Raw genomic sequence first — 13,531 nt, 5'->3', positions numbered from 1 at the left:
AGCGCAGACGCTCTCGTTACGTGTTGTCGCTCCAAGAGCAACAATGGAACGGCCCCTCTCCACGCCAGATGTGAAGGGGTATTTCTTTCAGTCTCTTCCATGACACCTTTAGCTCAAGGCGTCAGGAATATCGTCTGCCAATCAGCATTGCTCTTCTAAAACGGGAGAATGACGTTTCGTTTAAGGAGACCAATCCTGAAATCTGTAGCATCGGCGTTTGCCGTTTGGTGTTTCCCTGTGAAAAGCTCTGAAACTGCGTACTATGTTTGTACATAATGCGTAGGAAGGGCGCTCCCACACAGTGTAGCGGAATTTACTTTTAAGCCGAACATGGGGTCGTTCTCCCTTTCACTCGGCCAAATGCTGTCTGCTCTATGGGTGGTCGCCGGCCGACGTAGATAAATTGACTCATTCTCTGCAGGGACCGGCCCCTGGCATGCAGTTTGCCTCTTCCAAACTAAAAGCCCCTGAGACCATCATGTCTTGAATATGTGTGTGTACGCTGGCCTCGAGTATTTCAATCTCGGTGCACACTTGCGATATTTGCATATCGTTTACATGAATTCATACAACATTGACTTTATCTTATCGAGTCTGGGTTCGAATGAAAAGTCTTGATGTGCGGAATATGATGGTGAGGGCTGAATATGTAAGCGATGAAGGTCAGGAGACCACAGCGTCTTACAACGTTTTAAATTTGTCAAGTGCTATTGTTGCTGGCGATCATCGTGCATGTCGCTGGCTGCTCAGCAACGCTATGGCATTAGAAAAATACCAACTCGTTAATTTTAATACGACTGCCTTTGCCCTACACATTCCTACGAATTCTAGGTCAGTCCCATTGGTTCTTCAAATCCTCCTTCCATCCATTATTATTGACTGTGTTGCCAAATGTAATCCACACTTGATAAACATGTAAGGAAACACTGCTTTCCTCAAACATGACCGATTTTCATCCTGAGTGAGGAGACACTGTCTACTGCAGTTACCAAAACTTCAGTCAACAAGGCAACATCAAGTCAGTTGGAGAATGACCGACTCTTTAGACGCTAACTGACCTGTGAGCTTTCTGTTACACAGATGTAGGGGCAAATGAACGATGTAATCTTGCACCACCTTTCTCCTAAGCCAAGCCCACTCTCCTACATCCCTACCCCTTTCGCCTTCCCGCCACTCTCTTCTAATAAGCTATGCCACGTTGTTGAAAATAGAGCAGTCAGAGAGGCCCTACGCCAACACATACATTTTGCTCTACCAATCACAAACTAATATGAAACTGCTCTTAAAAACAGCCAATAGTATCTATCCCACAACCGCCACCATACTGTCTGTAATCCACATGACATTGGAAAACGATTGCGGTTCAGTCTTTGTTCCAGAGTAAAACAGTACATTGCATAAAGTAAAATTTGTTTGTACTACTTGCCAAAATAGGTAGATATTTGTTCCCCAACAATTCTAAATACAGGTGGTTCACTTATTGGCACTATTGATCTAACTTACAGATTCTATAACGTTATCTTTATACTGAAGCAGAATAGCTCTTGAAATAAGCGAAAGACTGCATTATTCATCAGTACAGACTAAGATTTGTTTTACACCAAAACCAACTTTGTTCTTTGTACATCACTTGCAACAAGGCCGATTGGAACCTCAGATAAAGAGTCAAAGTGTTATTCCCACTTCTAAACTGTCAGTATTATTTCTCATAAAACACGTCTTAGTTCCGCTAAAACTGTTACACCACCCGCAACAGTCTGACGATGAGGATGTGGCGTATGTGGCGGTCCGAGCCTGCATTGACAGTACTGGAGGCAACACAGTGGTGCACACTGCACATTCGTACACTCTGTACAACACCTTCCAGCTGGAAACATCTGAGAATTTTAGTTATATCTTATACTTCCTGAACAATAATATTGCTGAGACATTCCACATCTCCTGTCTATAAAGATAGCTCTTCTCCATATTGTAGAATTTGCGTGTGGAAACTTAAGTTTACCACTTCAGCAAAAACTTTTCGTTAAATGTAGTTATTCACTTAGTTCAAATCTCTTCAAAAGCCTATTTTGTAGCAATATACATAATTTCCACATCGTCACATGAAATGTAAACATCCTTTTTAAGCATATCAGGCTTATAAACTGATTTTTCGTACGTGCTACACTAGTAAACATTTTTGGATCGACTGTCTTCGTCTGGTAGTCCAATGTGCTGCCACTTCCCATTCGTATTTACATTAAAGGTTGATATCTTGTATTTCCAAGTCATATCAAGCTTTTTCCATATGCTTTGTTTGAAGTAATTTGGAAGCTTAGCTTGCGGCACGTAGAGAGTAGCTTGCCCTATTTCCAACTGCAGATTTTTATTTTTATTTGTTTTAATGTTGTGACCTTTTTCATTTCCTTCTCTTCCCCACATAACACATCAACTACAGTTAACGGACTTTTGCTTAGGACAAGCGGAACACAATTATTCATTGGAAGGAATCCACACATGCAGAAGTAAAAGCAGGCATGTTCAAGGAACTGTGTTGGGACCCATGTAGTGTGTGTTGTATACCGATTACCTGACAGACATTAAGAATAGTAAACTCAAATGCTTCGCTTATGATGCAGCTGTCCATAGTGAATTACCGTCTGAAAAAGCTCTACAAGATAAGAGTTCAAAGTGGTACTAAGATAAGCAAATTCTTTTAGATATTAAGAAATGAAAAATTGCGCCTTTTACAAATACGGAACTCTTTTGTCCTATGGCTACAGTGTCAGTAAACATAATTGGAAACAGTCAGCTCCAAGAAATATCAAGTGTTAACAATATTTGGGGATATGAAAGGAAATGATCCCACAGGCTCAGTCGTACGTAAAGAATGTGGAAGACTTCTGTTCAGTGCTAGAATACTGGGGAAATTTTGTTTACAAAAGAGTTATTTACGAAATACTCGTAGGATCAATCGCTGATGTGTGGGTGAACATGAATTATAGGAAATCTTGAAAGTGTAAAGAAAAACACAGCGGGACTGGTTACAGATTTGATTGATCCACTGGGAGACATCACGCTATTGCTGAAAATCCTGAAATGCCAGAGGCTGAAGTAAGTTCAATACCACAAAAAGTATCACGAACCAGTATTGAGTGAGGACACTAGGAAAATTCACAGGGATGACAAAAGCATGGTATAGCGATATGCACGTATACATATGGCAGTAGTATTGTATACACAAGGTATGAGCACTGCATTTGTGGAGCTATCATTTGTACTCAGGTGATTCATGTGAAAAAGCTTCCTACGTGATTACGGTCACACGACTCGAATTAACAGACATTGAACGCGGATTGGTAGTTGGAGTTAGACGAATTGGACATTTTATTTCGAAAATCTTTACGGAATTCAATATTCCGATATCCAAAGTATCACGAATATGCTGAGAATGTGAAGTTCAGCCATTACCGCTCACCACAGAAAATGCAGCGGCCGAAGGCCTTCACTTAACAACCGAGAGCAGCGGCGTTTCTGTACAGTTCCCAGTGCTAACACACAAGCTGTACTGCGTGAAATAACCACAGAAATCATTGAGGGACGTACGTCGAACGTATTTGTTAGGACAGTTTGGTAAAATTCGAAGTTAGCGGATTACGACAGCACACGACTGACGCGAGTGCCTTTGCTAACAGCACGACATAACCTACAACACCTCTCCCGGACTGGCGACCATGTCGGTTCGACCCTTTCCGACTGGGAAACTGTGCCCTGGTCAGATGAGTTCCGATTTCAGTTGGTAAGTTGCTGGCAGGGTTCGAGTGTGGTGCAGATCCCACGAAGCCATGTACCCAAGTTTTCAACAAGGCGCTATGCAAGCTGGTGATGGCTCCATAATGGTGTGGGCTTTGTTTACATGGGATGGACTGGATCCTCTGGTCCAACTGAATCGATTATAGAATGGATAGAGTTATGTTCGACCAACTAGAGGCCATTAGCATCCATTATGGGATCCATGTTCTCAAACAAGGGTGTATTTTTAATGGGCGACATTGCGCCATCTCACTTGGCCACAGTTGTTCACACATATACTTCGAAGAAAATTCTGAAAAATTCGAGCGAATCGTTTGCCCGTCCAGACTGCTAGATAGCAATCCCCCAGAACATATGTGAGACATATTCTAAAGATCATTTTGTACACAAAATCCTGTGCCGAAAATATTTTCGCAATTATGGATGGCGATAGAGGCAACATGGCTCAATATTTCTATCGCGACTTTCAGCGACTTGTGAGTCCGTCTAACGTCACGTTTCTGCACTACGCCGGGCAAGAGGAGGTCCGACTTTTGTAACGTGCCTATAAATTAGCACCTTACAAGCACCCATCCTCATACTTTTCCGTGATCTACAAACACAAGTAGGTATCATGTGATAGGTTTTACATGGTATATATGAATATACACTACTGGCCATTAAAATTGCTACCCCAAAAAGAAATGCAGATGATAAACGGTTATTCATTGGGCAAATGTATCATACTAGAACTGACATGTGATAGGTTGTACATCGTATATATGAATATACACTACTGACTATTAAAATTGCTACACGAAGAGGAAATGCAAATGATAAACGGGTATTCATTGGACAAATATATTATACAGAACTGACACGTGATTACATTTTCACGCAATTTGGGTGCTTCGATACTGAGAAATCAGTACTCAGACCAACCACCTCTGGCCGTAATGACAGCCTTGATACGCCTGGGCATTGAGTCAAAGAGACCTTGGATGGCGTGTACAGGTACAGCTGTCCATGCAGCTTGATAACGATACCAAAGTTCATGAAGTGTAGTGATTGGCGTATTGTGACGAGCCAGTTGCTGGGCCTCCATTGACCAGACGTTTTCAATTGGTGAGAGATTGGAGAATGTGCTGGCCAGGGCAGCAGTCGAACATTTTCTGTATCCAGAAAGGGCCGTACAGGGCCTGCAACGTGTGGTCGTGCGTTATCCTGCTGAAATGCAGGATTTCGCAGGGGTCGAATTATAGGTAGAGCCACAGGTCGTAACACATCTGAATTGTAACGTCCATTGTTCACTGTGCCGTCAATGCGAACAAGAGGTTACCGAGACGTGTGACAGATGGCACCCCATACCATCACGCCGGTGATACGCCAGTATAGCGATGACGAAAACACGCTTCCACTGTGCGTTCACCGCAGTGTCGCCAAACACGGATGCGACCATCATGATGCTGTACACAGAACCTGGATTGATCCGAAAAAATTACGTTCTGCCATTCGTGCACCCATGTTCGTCGTTGAGTACACCATCGCAGGCGCTTCTGTCAGATGCAGCGTCAAGGGTAACCGCTGCCATGGTCTCCGAGCTGATAGTCCATGCAGCTACAAAAGTCGTCGAAATGTTCGTGCAGATGCTTGTTGCCTTCCAAACGCCCCCATCTGTTGACTTAAGGATCGAGACGTGGCTGCACGATCCGTTACAGAAATGCGGATATGATGTCTGTCCTCTCGACTGCTATTGATACGACGAGATTGGGATCCAGCACGGCGTTCCGTATTACTCTCCTGGACCCACCGATTCCATATTCTGCTAACAGTCATTGGATCTCGAGCAGAGCGAGCAGCAATGCCGCGATACGATATACCGCAATCGCCATAGGCTACAATTCGACCATTATCAAAGTCGGAAACTTGATGGTACGCGTTTCTCCTCCTTACACGAGGCATCACAACAACGTATCACCAGGCAACGCCGGTCAACTGCTCTTTGTGTATGAGAAATCGGTTGGAAACATTCCTCATGTCTGCACATTGTAGGTGTCGCCACCTGCGCCAACCTTGTGTAAATGCTCTGAAAAGCTATTAATTTTCATATCATAGCACCTCCGTCCTGTCGGTTAAATTTCGCGTCTGTAGCACGTCATCATCGTGGTGTAGCACTTTTATTGGCCTGTAGTGTATAAAGGAGACTGACATTGTCACGTACGCCTTGTAAATAATTGTTAAAATTTATTGCATGGAAAGTGACGTGGTTTTTTTTTTTATTATTAGAACGGCGTGATGTATGATTGCGTATACTAGTAGAGGTTGGAACGGCAGTGGAGATAAAACGCCTGGCAGAATTCAAGCTCTGGGTGGAATGCCGTCACAGGTGTTGGTCCTGCTGAAACATAGAAAGTAGCTAGACGGACGTCATGATACCTGAACGCTGGGGCACACAAAAGTCGCGACCGGCTGGCCTTATAGCCGGAAGGGAAGGATTATACTTCGGCAACTACGAAAATCTTGGATACAACTAACTTTTGTCATCTCTGTGTACTACAGCATCCTAATTACCGTTCCCAAAGGGACTGAAAAGACACGATTACACTAATTACAGAGCACACTGAGGCTATCAAACTGTCTTTCTTCCATTCTGCGTATGGTAATTGAATGGAGAGAAACTCCTTTACCTGGAAGAGGGCGCACAATCTCTGCAATGCACATCCCAGTGATTTTCAGAATATGAATGTAGGCGCATACAGAGGATAACGTTATATTGCTCATTACAGGAGACGATAAGGTTTTGTAACGTAGACACGATAATTCTATTTTGTAGCTCTGACTTTACTTTCTGTAAGGCAGGCGAGCGACGATGCACATGTTCTGCCACTGCCAATACGCTAGGGATACGTGAACGAGTTCAGATTCCAGTCTCATGTTCTGAAGCATTTATTCTATCCTAACATCAGCGTCAGATTCCCCTCCCCAACGATATTATGGTACGCGTCCCTTGTAACTAATGCTTGGCAATTATATTCTCTTCACAAGTGTTTATTTTACATTTCTGTACTCTTGTGGATAATTTACATGTCTGTATTCGACAGTCTTTCAATTTATTACATTGTTTCAGATATCTGTGCATACGTGGAATAGCTTCATAGCTTCTAATTTACTTACTATTGCCGTGCTAGTTTTCTTAAATGTGTATTGTGTATACGGCCCTGGAATACAGAAATTCTACCTTGTATTCTTTGTCTTACAGTTTACTGATTTTCTTCTCGTCGACTCTCTCCTAGTATCTTTCACTTACCCTTCTTCCTCAGTCCTTCTTTTACGTGACTACCTCCCAATAGTAGAGTGTACAAAACTCTAAGATCACACTGATATTTTGTGGTATATTTACCTCCATAGACCAATAAAGTCATGCACGAATTCCATCATCTCCCAACATCAAAGACCAGCAGTATGTTCAAACACGTAACGGTGCCCTTACGTCATTGAAATACCCTAAGTGGAACCGTCTGTGACAGTGAAGTTCACATTGCAATGTTTTCATCTATGTGCATTCTGTTTCCAGTTGCTGGTTACGGGATTTTGTGCTGCAGTTACAATCTTCGGAGTTCACAAAAGTTAACAAATCCCATCTGCTGCTTCGTAACATTGCCAAATCGTGACGGGAAGTCGTGATGTGGTTCAGAAGGACCGGGCTTTTGAGTAGCCAGTAACTGAACCACTGGCGACGAGGGTAGAATCAGAAGCGTATCAGCTCTCTGCACTACTAAACTATTCAAATAGTACATGGGATTCCAATGTGATATTTGTAAAAGGACACCTACTGATAATGACTTCACTGTTATCACTTTCTGTCATTGCTGCTTCTAGACTCAAAGTTATCGGTGACTAGATGGGAACACAACGGTCTTTTTCAGATCATTTATAACTCTTAAACATGTGAATCCTCTTTAAGTAATTAAATGAAAGAGTTTACTTTTATTCAGTTTATATGTTTAGCTTCACGAGGTGCACTGCATGCAGCGATATAATGGTATCCACAGCCATCCTCCTTCCACCCATTCGGCTCACAGCAAACAAGCATTCATTACTGCTGCTTGGGTAACTCTTCGTAGACTATGTTGGGCCGAACATTTTTGTGATGCCACGGTAAACTGTAACAACAGTGGCAGAACGAAGGACTTGCCTCGAAATTACAGCAAAATATATTTTGGGTTTAGCACACCATCGACGCATTTGTGGAATGTCCTCTCCTTCATTCCCACAGTGCAGATAAAGGGACGACACTATCCGAAGTGAAGTCCGAAACCCTTCCTGAGACCTTAAGGAATAACGATAAAGGTATCTCATTTCACTCAGAAACTCTCGCTCAAAACGTGAGTCTAGTAATGTCGCCTTCAACAATTCGTTCCTGTCGACATGCATCATAAAATAACCTAGTGATGAGGAATTTTATACCGCCACCTCTGCTCATATTGCTAGCCAAATACTACCAATGATACTCTCGTTCATCAGTATGTTAAGAACCCCATGTTTCATTCGGCAGAAAAATGCATTAGCAGCCTCAGCTACCGGACTATGTAAGCATAGGCCGAATGTGGTTTAAACTCAAAGACGGCAATTGAGAGACATATACCAAAAAAATTAATGTGGGTACTCAGAGTGGCAGATTCAACGTGCTCTCCGCCCAACCACTACAGCACAACCTGTGGAGATGGATGAAATCACGAGGGAGGAGGTAGGCACTACGTTTATTCCATACACAGGCGCACTCTCGGGGAAAATCGCCCGTATTTTGAAGAAACACCAGGTCGGATCTGTGTTTTGCCCTCCGAATAAAACTCGTGCACTAGTGGGGTGCGCCAAAGATGACCTCGATTTGAGGAAGGCTGGCGTGTACCAGATTCCGTGTCAATGTGGCAAGTCGTATATTGGTCAGACGATGCGTACCGTCGAGGATCGATGCACACTCTACTGATGTATCCGAGCAAGTCGGCGGTCGCTGAACATTGTTTGTCGGAAAATCACGCTATGGAGTATGAACGCACGAGGATTCTGGTACAGACGTCGAGATACTGGGACAGCGTTGTTAGAGAGGCCATCGAAATTCGCACCAATGACGACCTCATAAACCGTGACTGTGGCTATAATCTTAGCAAGGCTTGGGAACCAGCAATTGGGTTAATCAAGAGTAAATCAAGTGAACGTATGGTTGTGACGTCCACCACATCGACGTATCTCAGACGCAGTCGCAATCTGTTCCGCGGCGTGACCGTGACGCGGGGCGCGGACGGCGGAGGGAGTGCGCCGCGGGCGGAGGGTATTTAAATCGGCCGCCGCCGCGACCGAACCCAGTTCCCCCTGAGCAGCCATAGCGTACGGATCTCCGTACCGGCACGTTCACAGGGGCTCAGTCCGTCAGTTCACCTGATGATGCCAGTGCCCGTTGGACACTGTAGACCGGCAGTACACCCGTGGATATTATGATTATCAAATACGTCTGGAGAAACTCTAGAATCACAATAGTAGATCTTCTACAGATCCCCCATGAAACACAACGCAGGCAGGAACACTATTGCATAAACAACAAGAAAGCTCACCAACCTTAAAAGAACGCAAAATCCCCAGGATTGGCAAAGTTTACAGAAGCTCGAAATTTAGAGGGAACTTCAGTGGAAGATGATTTTAAAAGTTTCCACAAAGAAATTCTGTATAAAAATCGGGCACAAAATCAAAAGAGATTCTGGTCGTATATAAAATACACCAAGGCAAGACGTAATAAATACCTTCTTTGCGTAATAAATACCTTCATTGGGTGATAAAAATGATGATGTTACAGATAACAGTGCCACTAAAGTAGAGTTACTAAACAGAGTTTTCCGAAATTCGTTCACAAAAGATACAGCGAAAATATTCCAGAATTCGAATGAAGAACAACTTCCAACATGAGTAAATTACAAGTATACAACCTATATGTAGAGAAGCAGCTTAAAACACTTAAGACAGCCAAGGATTACGCTCCATGCGTACCATTGTGGTATCTTTCAGAGTATGGCGATACAGTAGTTCCACGCTTAGCAATTATATACATCCGCTAGCTCATACAATGATCCGTACGCAAAGACTGGAAAGTTGCACAAGTCACTCCAATACCCAGCAGAGGAAATAGAAGCAATCCGATGAATTAGAGACTCATATTACTAACGTCGATTTTCAGTAGAATTTTGAAACATACAATATGCTCGGTCATTACGAATCACCTCGAAGAAAACGATTTATTGTCAAATAGTATATACTCATTCAGAAAATATCGCTCTTGTGAAACACAACTAGCTCTTTATTCTCGCAAAGTAACGAGTGCTATCGAAAGGGGACACCAAAGTGATTCCATATTTTTCCATTTACTCAATACTTTTGACACTTAAAATTAAATTTTGTGCCTATGAAGTATCGTCTCAGTTGATTCAGAATCACGAAAAACGTGAAGTCATCCACATGAGCACTAAAAAGAATTCACTAAATTTCGGTTACACAATAAATAATACAAATCTGAAAGCTGTAAACTTAATTAAATACTTAAGAAATCCAATGACGAAGAACTTAAATTTTAACAATCACATAGATGTGGCGAAAAAAAATGCAAGTTATTGCCAGAACGCTGAGAAAATTTAACAGATTCCTTAAAGAGACTGCTTACACAACGATTGCCCCTCCTCTTCTGCAGTATTGCTGTGCGGCATGAGATCCACATCAGACAGAATTGACAGAGGACATTGAAAAATTTCAAAAAAGAGTAACACATTTTTTATTATCTAGAAATACAGGAGAGAATTCCACGGATATGATACACGAATTTGGATAGCAGTCATTAAAAGAAAGTCGTTTTTCGCCACGGAAAGACTTTCTCATGAAATGTCAACCACTAACTTTCTCCTTAGAGTGCGAAAATATTTTGTTAGCACCCATCCACATGGGGAGAAATGATCGTCATAATAAAACAAGAGAAATCATAGCTTGCACGGAAAAATTGAAGTGTTTATGTTTCCCGCTCTCTGTTCGAGAGCGGAACGGTAGAAAAGTACCATAAAGATGGTTCAGTGAACCGTCTACCACCCACTTAATTGTGAACTGCAGAGGAATCATGTAGATGTAGACGTAGATGTAGAAACCTTAGTTCGATCAATTTTAAGTTCAGCTCACAATTCTAATGTCTGAAGAAAAATGTTGGTTGTTTACAGTCTGTCAGAACTGAACATTGATAATAGATGTTTTGAGTTTGGCTTCGACAAGGTGCAGTTGTTTCGCTCGTTAGCACAAGTCATTTTGTGAGGCTATGGCAAGAGCGAAGATGGCGTCGTAAACATAACGAATGGTTTGAATTGTAATATTATCATAAGTGGAGAAACAGTTATGTCGGTGGTTATGTGTTATACTCTGTAATTACTCAAAAATGTAAAATGAGATGTGCTGAACACAGGTTTGGCTTCCATTACCGAAAAACAGACCACTGTGTTCAACGAAGCACTAAATGTTCAGCTTTGTTTATCCCATATCATGTTGGTAACATTTGCACTGTTAATTAAGCCATTTGCCTTTCTTTGTGTTACTTTTTGTATATTCTGTTATTTCATTTCTAATACAGCAAACAGCTCCCATTAAGGTGTGACAAACCGTCAGTCAAAAAATACTGACGAAATTAGTAATAAGTAATAATCAGTTGACTTTAGGTAACCAGACATTTATTTATCGATGCGAAATTTAGAATGAAAATATAATTCAACATGGTAGGAGCCTCATTTTCAGAATATCTGGACTTACAAAACTTGTGATAGATAATTACGATTGAAGTTCGAGAATGGAAAATGCTTGTAGCTATTTTTCTTAGGCAACATTGACACAATGATAAAATTTAATTGTAGATTAGATTTCTTACGAAATTTTGCTGCCTTACACTGAGATTATACAACTTAGAAATCGGTTCAGTGATCCATCTGAGATTAGGTACAGGAAAAAAAAGAAATCTTATATTTACATGAGGTAAAAGTTGAGAGCAGAGCGGAGCAGGTGGTGAGATGTATATGACGATGACGTACAAGTGCAGGTGAAGGAAGCCAGCAGAATAGCAGCACCATCATGGTAACCACTTGACGCTTCAACACCATCAGCTCATAGGAACACCTATGCCACTCTATCTGAGCATCAGCAGCTGAGTGGAGCATGTGGTGATTACTGTCAGGTAAATGTCGATGAGGCACAGGTGTTGCATATGGTGTTCACGGGGACGTATGCCACACGTGCATTATGACTTCATGGTAGACGCATCCGCTGTTCTACCTGAGTTTCAGCAACTGAGGGAAACAAGTTTATTATAGACGTGGACTCCATCCCACCATTCCCTCTTTTTTGAGCTGCCTTCGTAGGCAAGGAACGTGTCGGTTCTGTAGAACATCGACAGTACTGTGATTTTCATTTATAGAAACTGATGTGTTTGTTTCGGATCCAGAATAGCTTCAGCAAACATTGCAGGAACTTAGCAGAGGGAGTTCGAAGACACCCCTGGAGGTTAAATAGAGTGAGATGAAAGTGATGAACAATCACCATGCTGACAGGAGATTAGTAAATATTAACGGCCACGTTCTGTTGACAAACTTATCTACTTAGGACATTTGAGAGCAGCAAAAGGATGGAAGGTTAAAGAAATAATCAGGAAGGTAAAGATACTTTGAAATTCTCTTGTGAATCTAAATCTGTATTAAAAAGGAAATTCTCATTATCTGTAAACTGAGAAGTCTGCAGTCAGTGTAAACTGAAATTATTAAGTTATAGAATTGAAACATGGAACTTAAATGCTCAAACAAATCCAACATTGATGGCTGTCCTACAAGCAGTGGTAAGATGAATGTCGACAAGAAGAAGAAGAAGGGACAGAGAAACAAAGCGACAGATAAGGAAAGAGACAGGAGTTGGCGATGTGATGTTGAAATGGACAAGAGGCGGGTATATGTTGCCTTGAAACGGTGTGGGATGGACTAAGAAGGTCACTGTCGCTTTCAGTCTAATAATAAAAGCAGTAAAGAAGGATCGAATGGAAGATGGACTGGCGGAATAATAGAATAAGCAGGACAAACTTGAATGTGAAAAGAAGAAGGCCGTAATGTATGAAGAAATCTGGAAGAGTACTATATCCAGCAGTGAACAATAAATGGCTGAAATAAAGATAATACATGTTGTTTTATGTCAAATAAATGATAATATACCTGCGTTGATATTTTGAAATGACAGTACAATATGATCCTAAGTTGTGCAGTGGTAAATAGGTCATGAGAGGTAGAATGTGCTACGAAGTAATGAAGTCATCAATTGATTAGAGGATAAGAACAGTGGTAGAACCTTGGCACAAATATGAAGTAAATACTTGAGAGTTGTAATGTATTATACTCGTACTTCTTAGTAGCAGATCTATTTTCTGTGTCATGAAATCTTTACATAGAACTTTTTATTTTTCGTACCATTTTCACAGTTTTTGGTGGCCTCCACTGACCTCTTTCGTTGCATAGTGTGTGGTTGTTTTTGTTATTGTGGTCTTCAGTCCTGAGACTGGTTTAATGCAGCTCTCCATGCTACTCTATCCTGTGCAAGCTTCTACATATCTGAGTAAGTACTGCAACCTACATCGTTCTGAATCTGCATAGTGTATTCATCTCTTGGTCTCCCTCTACGATTTGTACCCTCCACGCTGCCCTCCATTACT

This window comes from Schistocerca gregaria, chromosome 4, assembly GCF_023897955.1.
Source record: "Schistocerca gregaria isolate iqSchGreg1 chromosome 4, iqSchGreg1.2, whole genome shotgun sequence".
Classification (NCBI taxonomy): domain Eukaryota; kingdom Metazoa; phylum Arthropoda; class Insecta; order Orthoptera; family Acrididae; genus Schistocerca; species Schistocerca gregaria.
The sequence above is the reverse complement of the archived record's forward strand: the minus strand, read 5'-3'. Positions refer to the sequence as shown.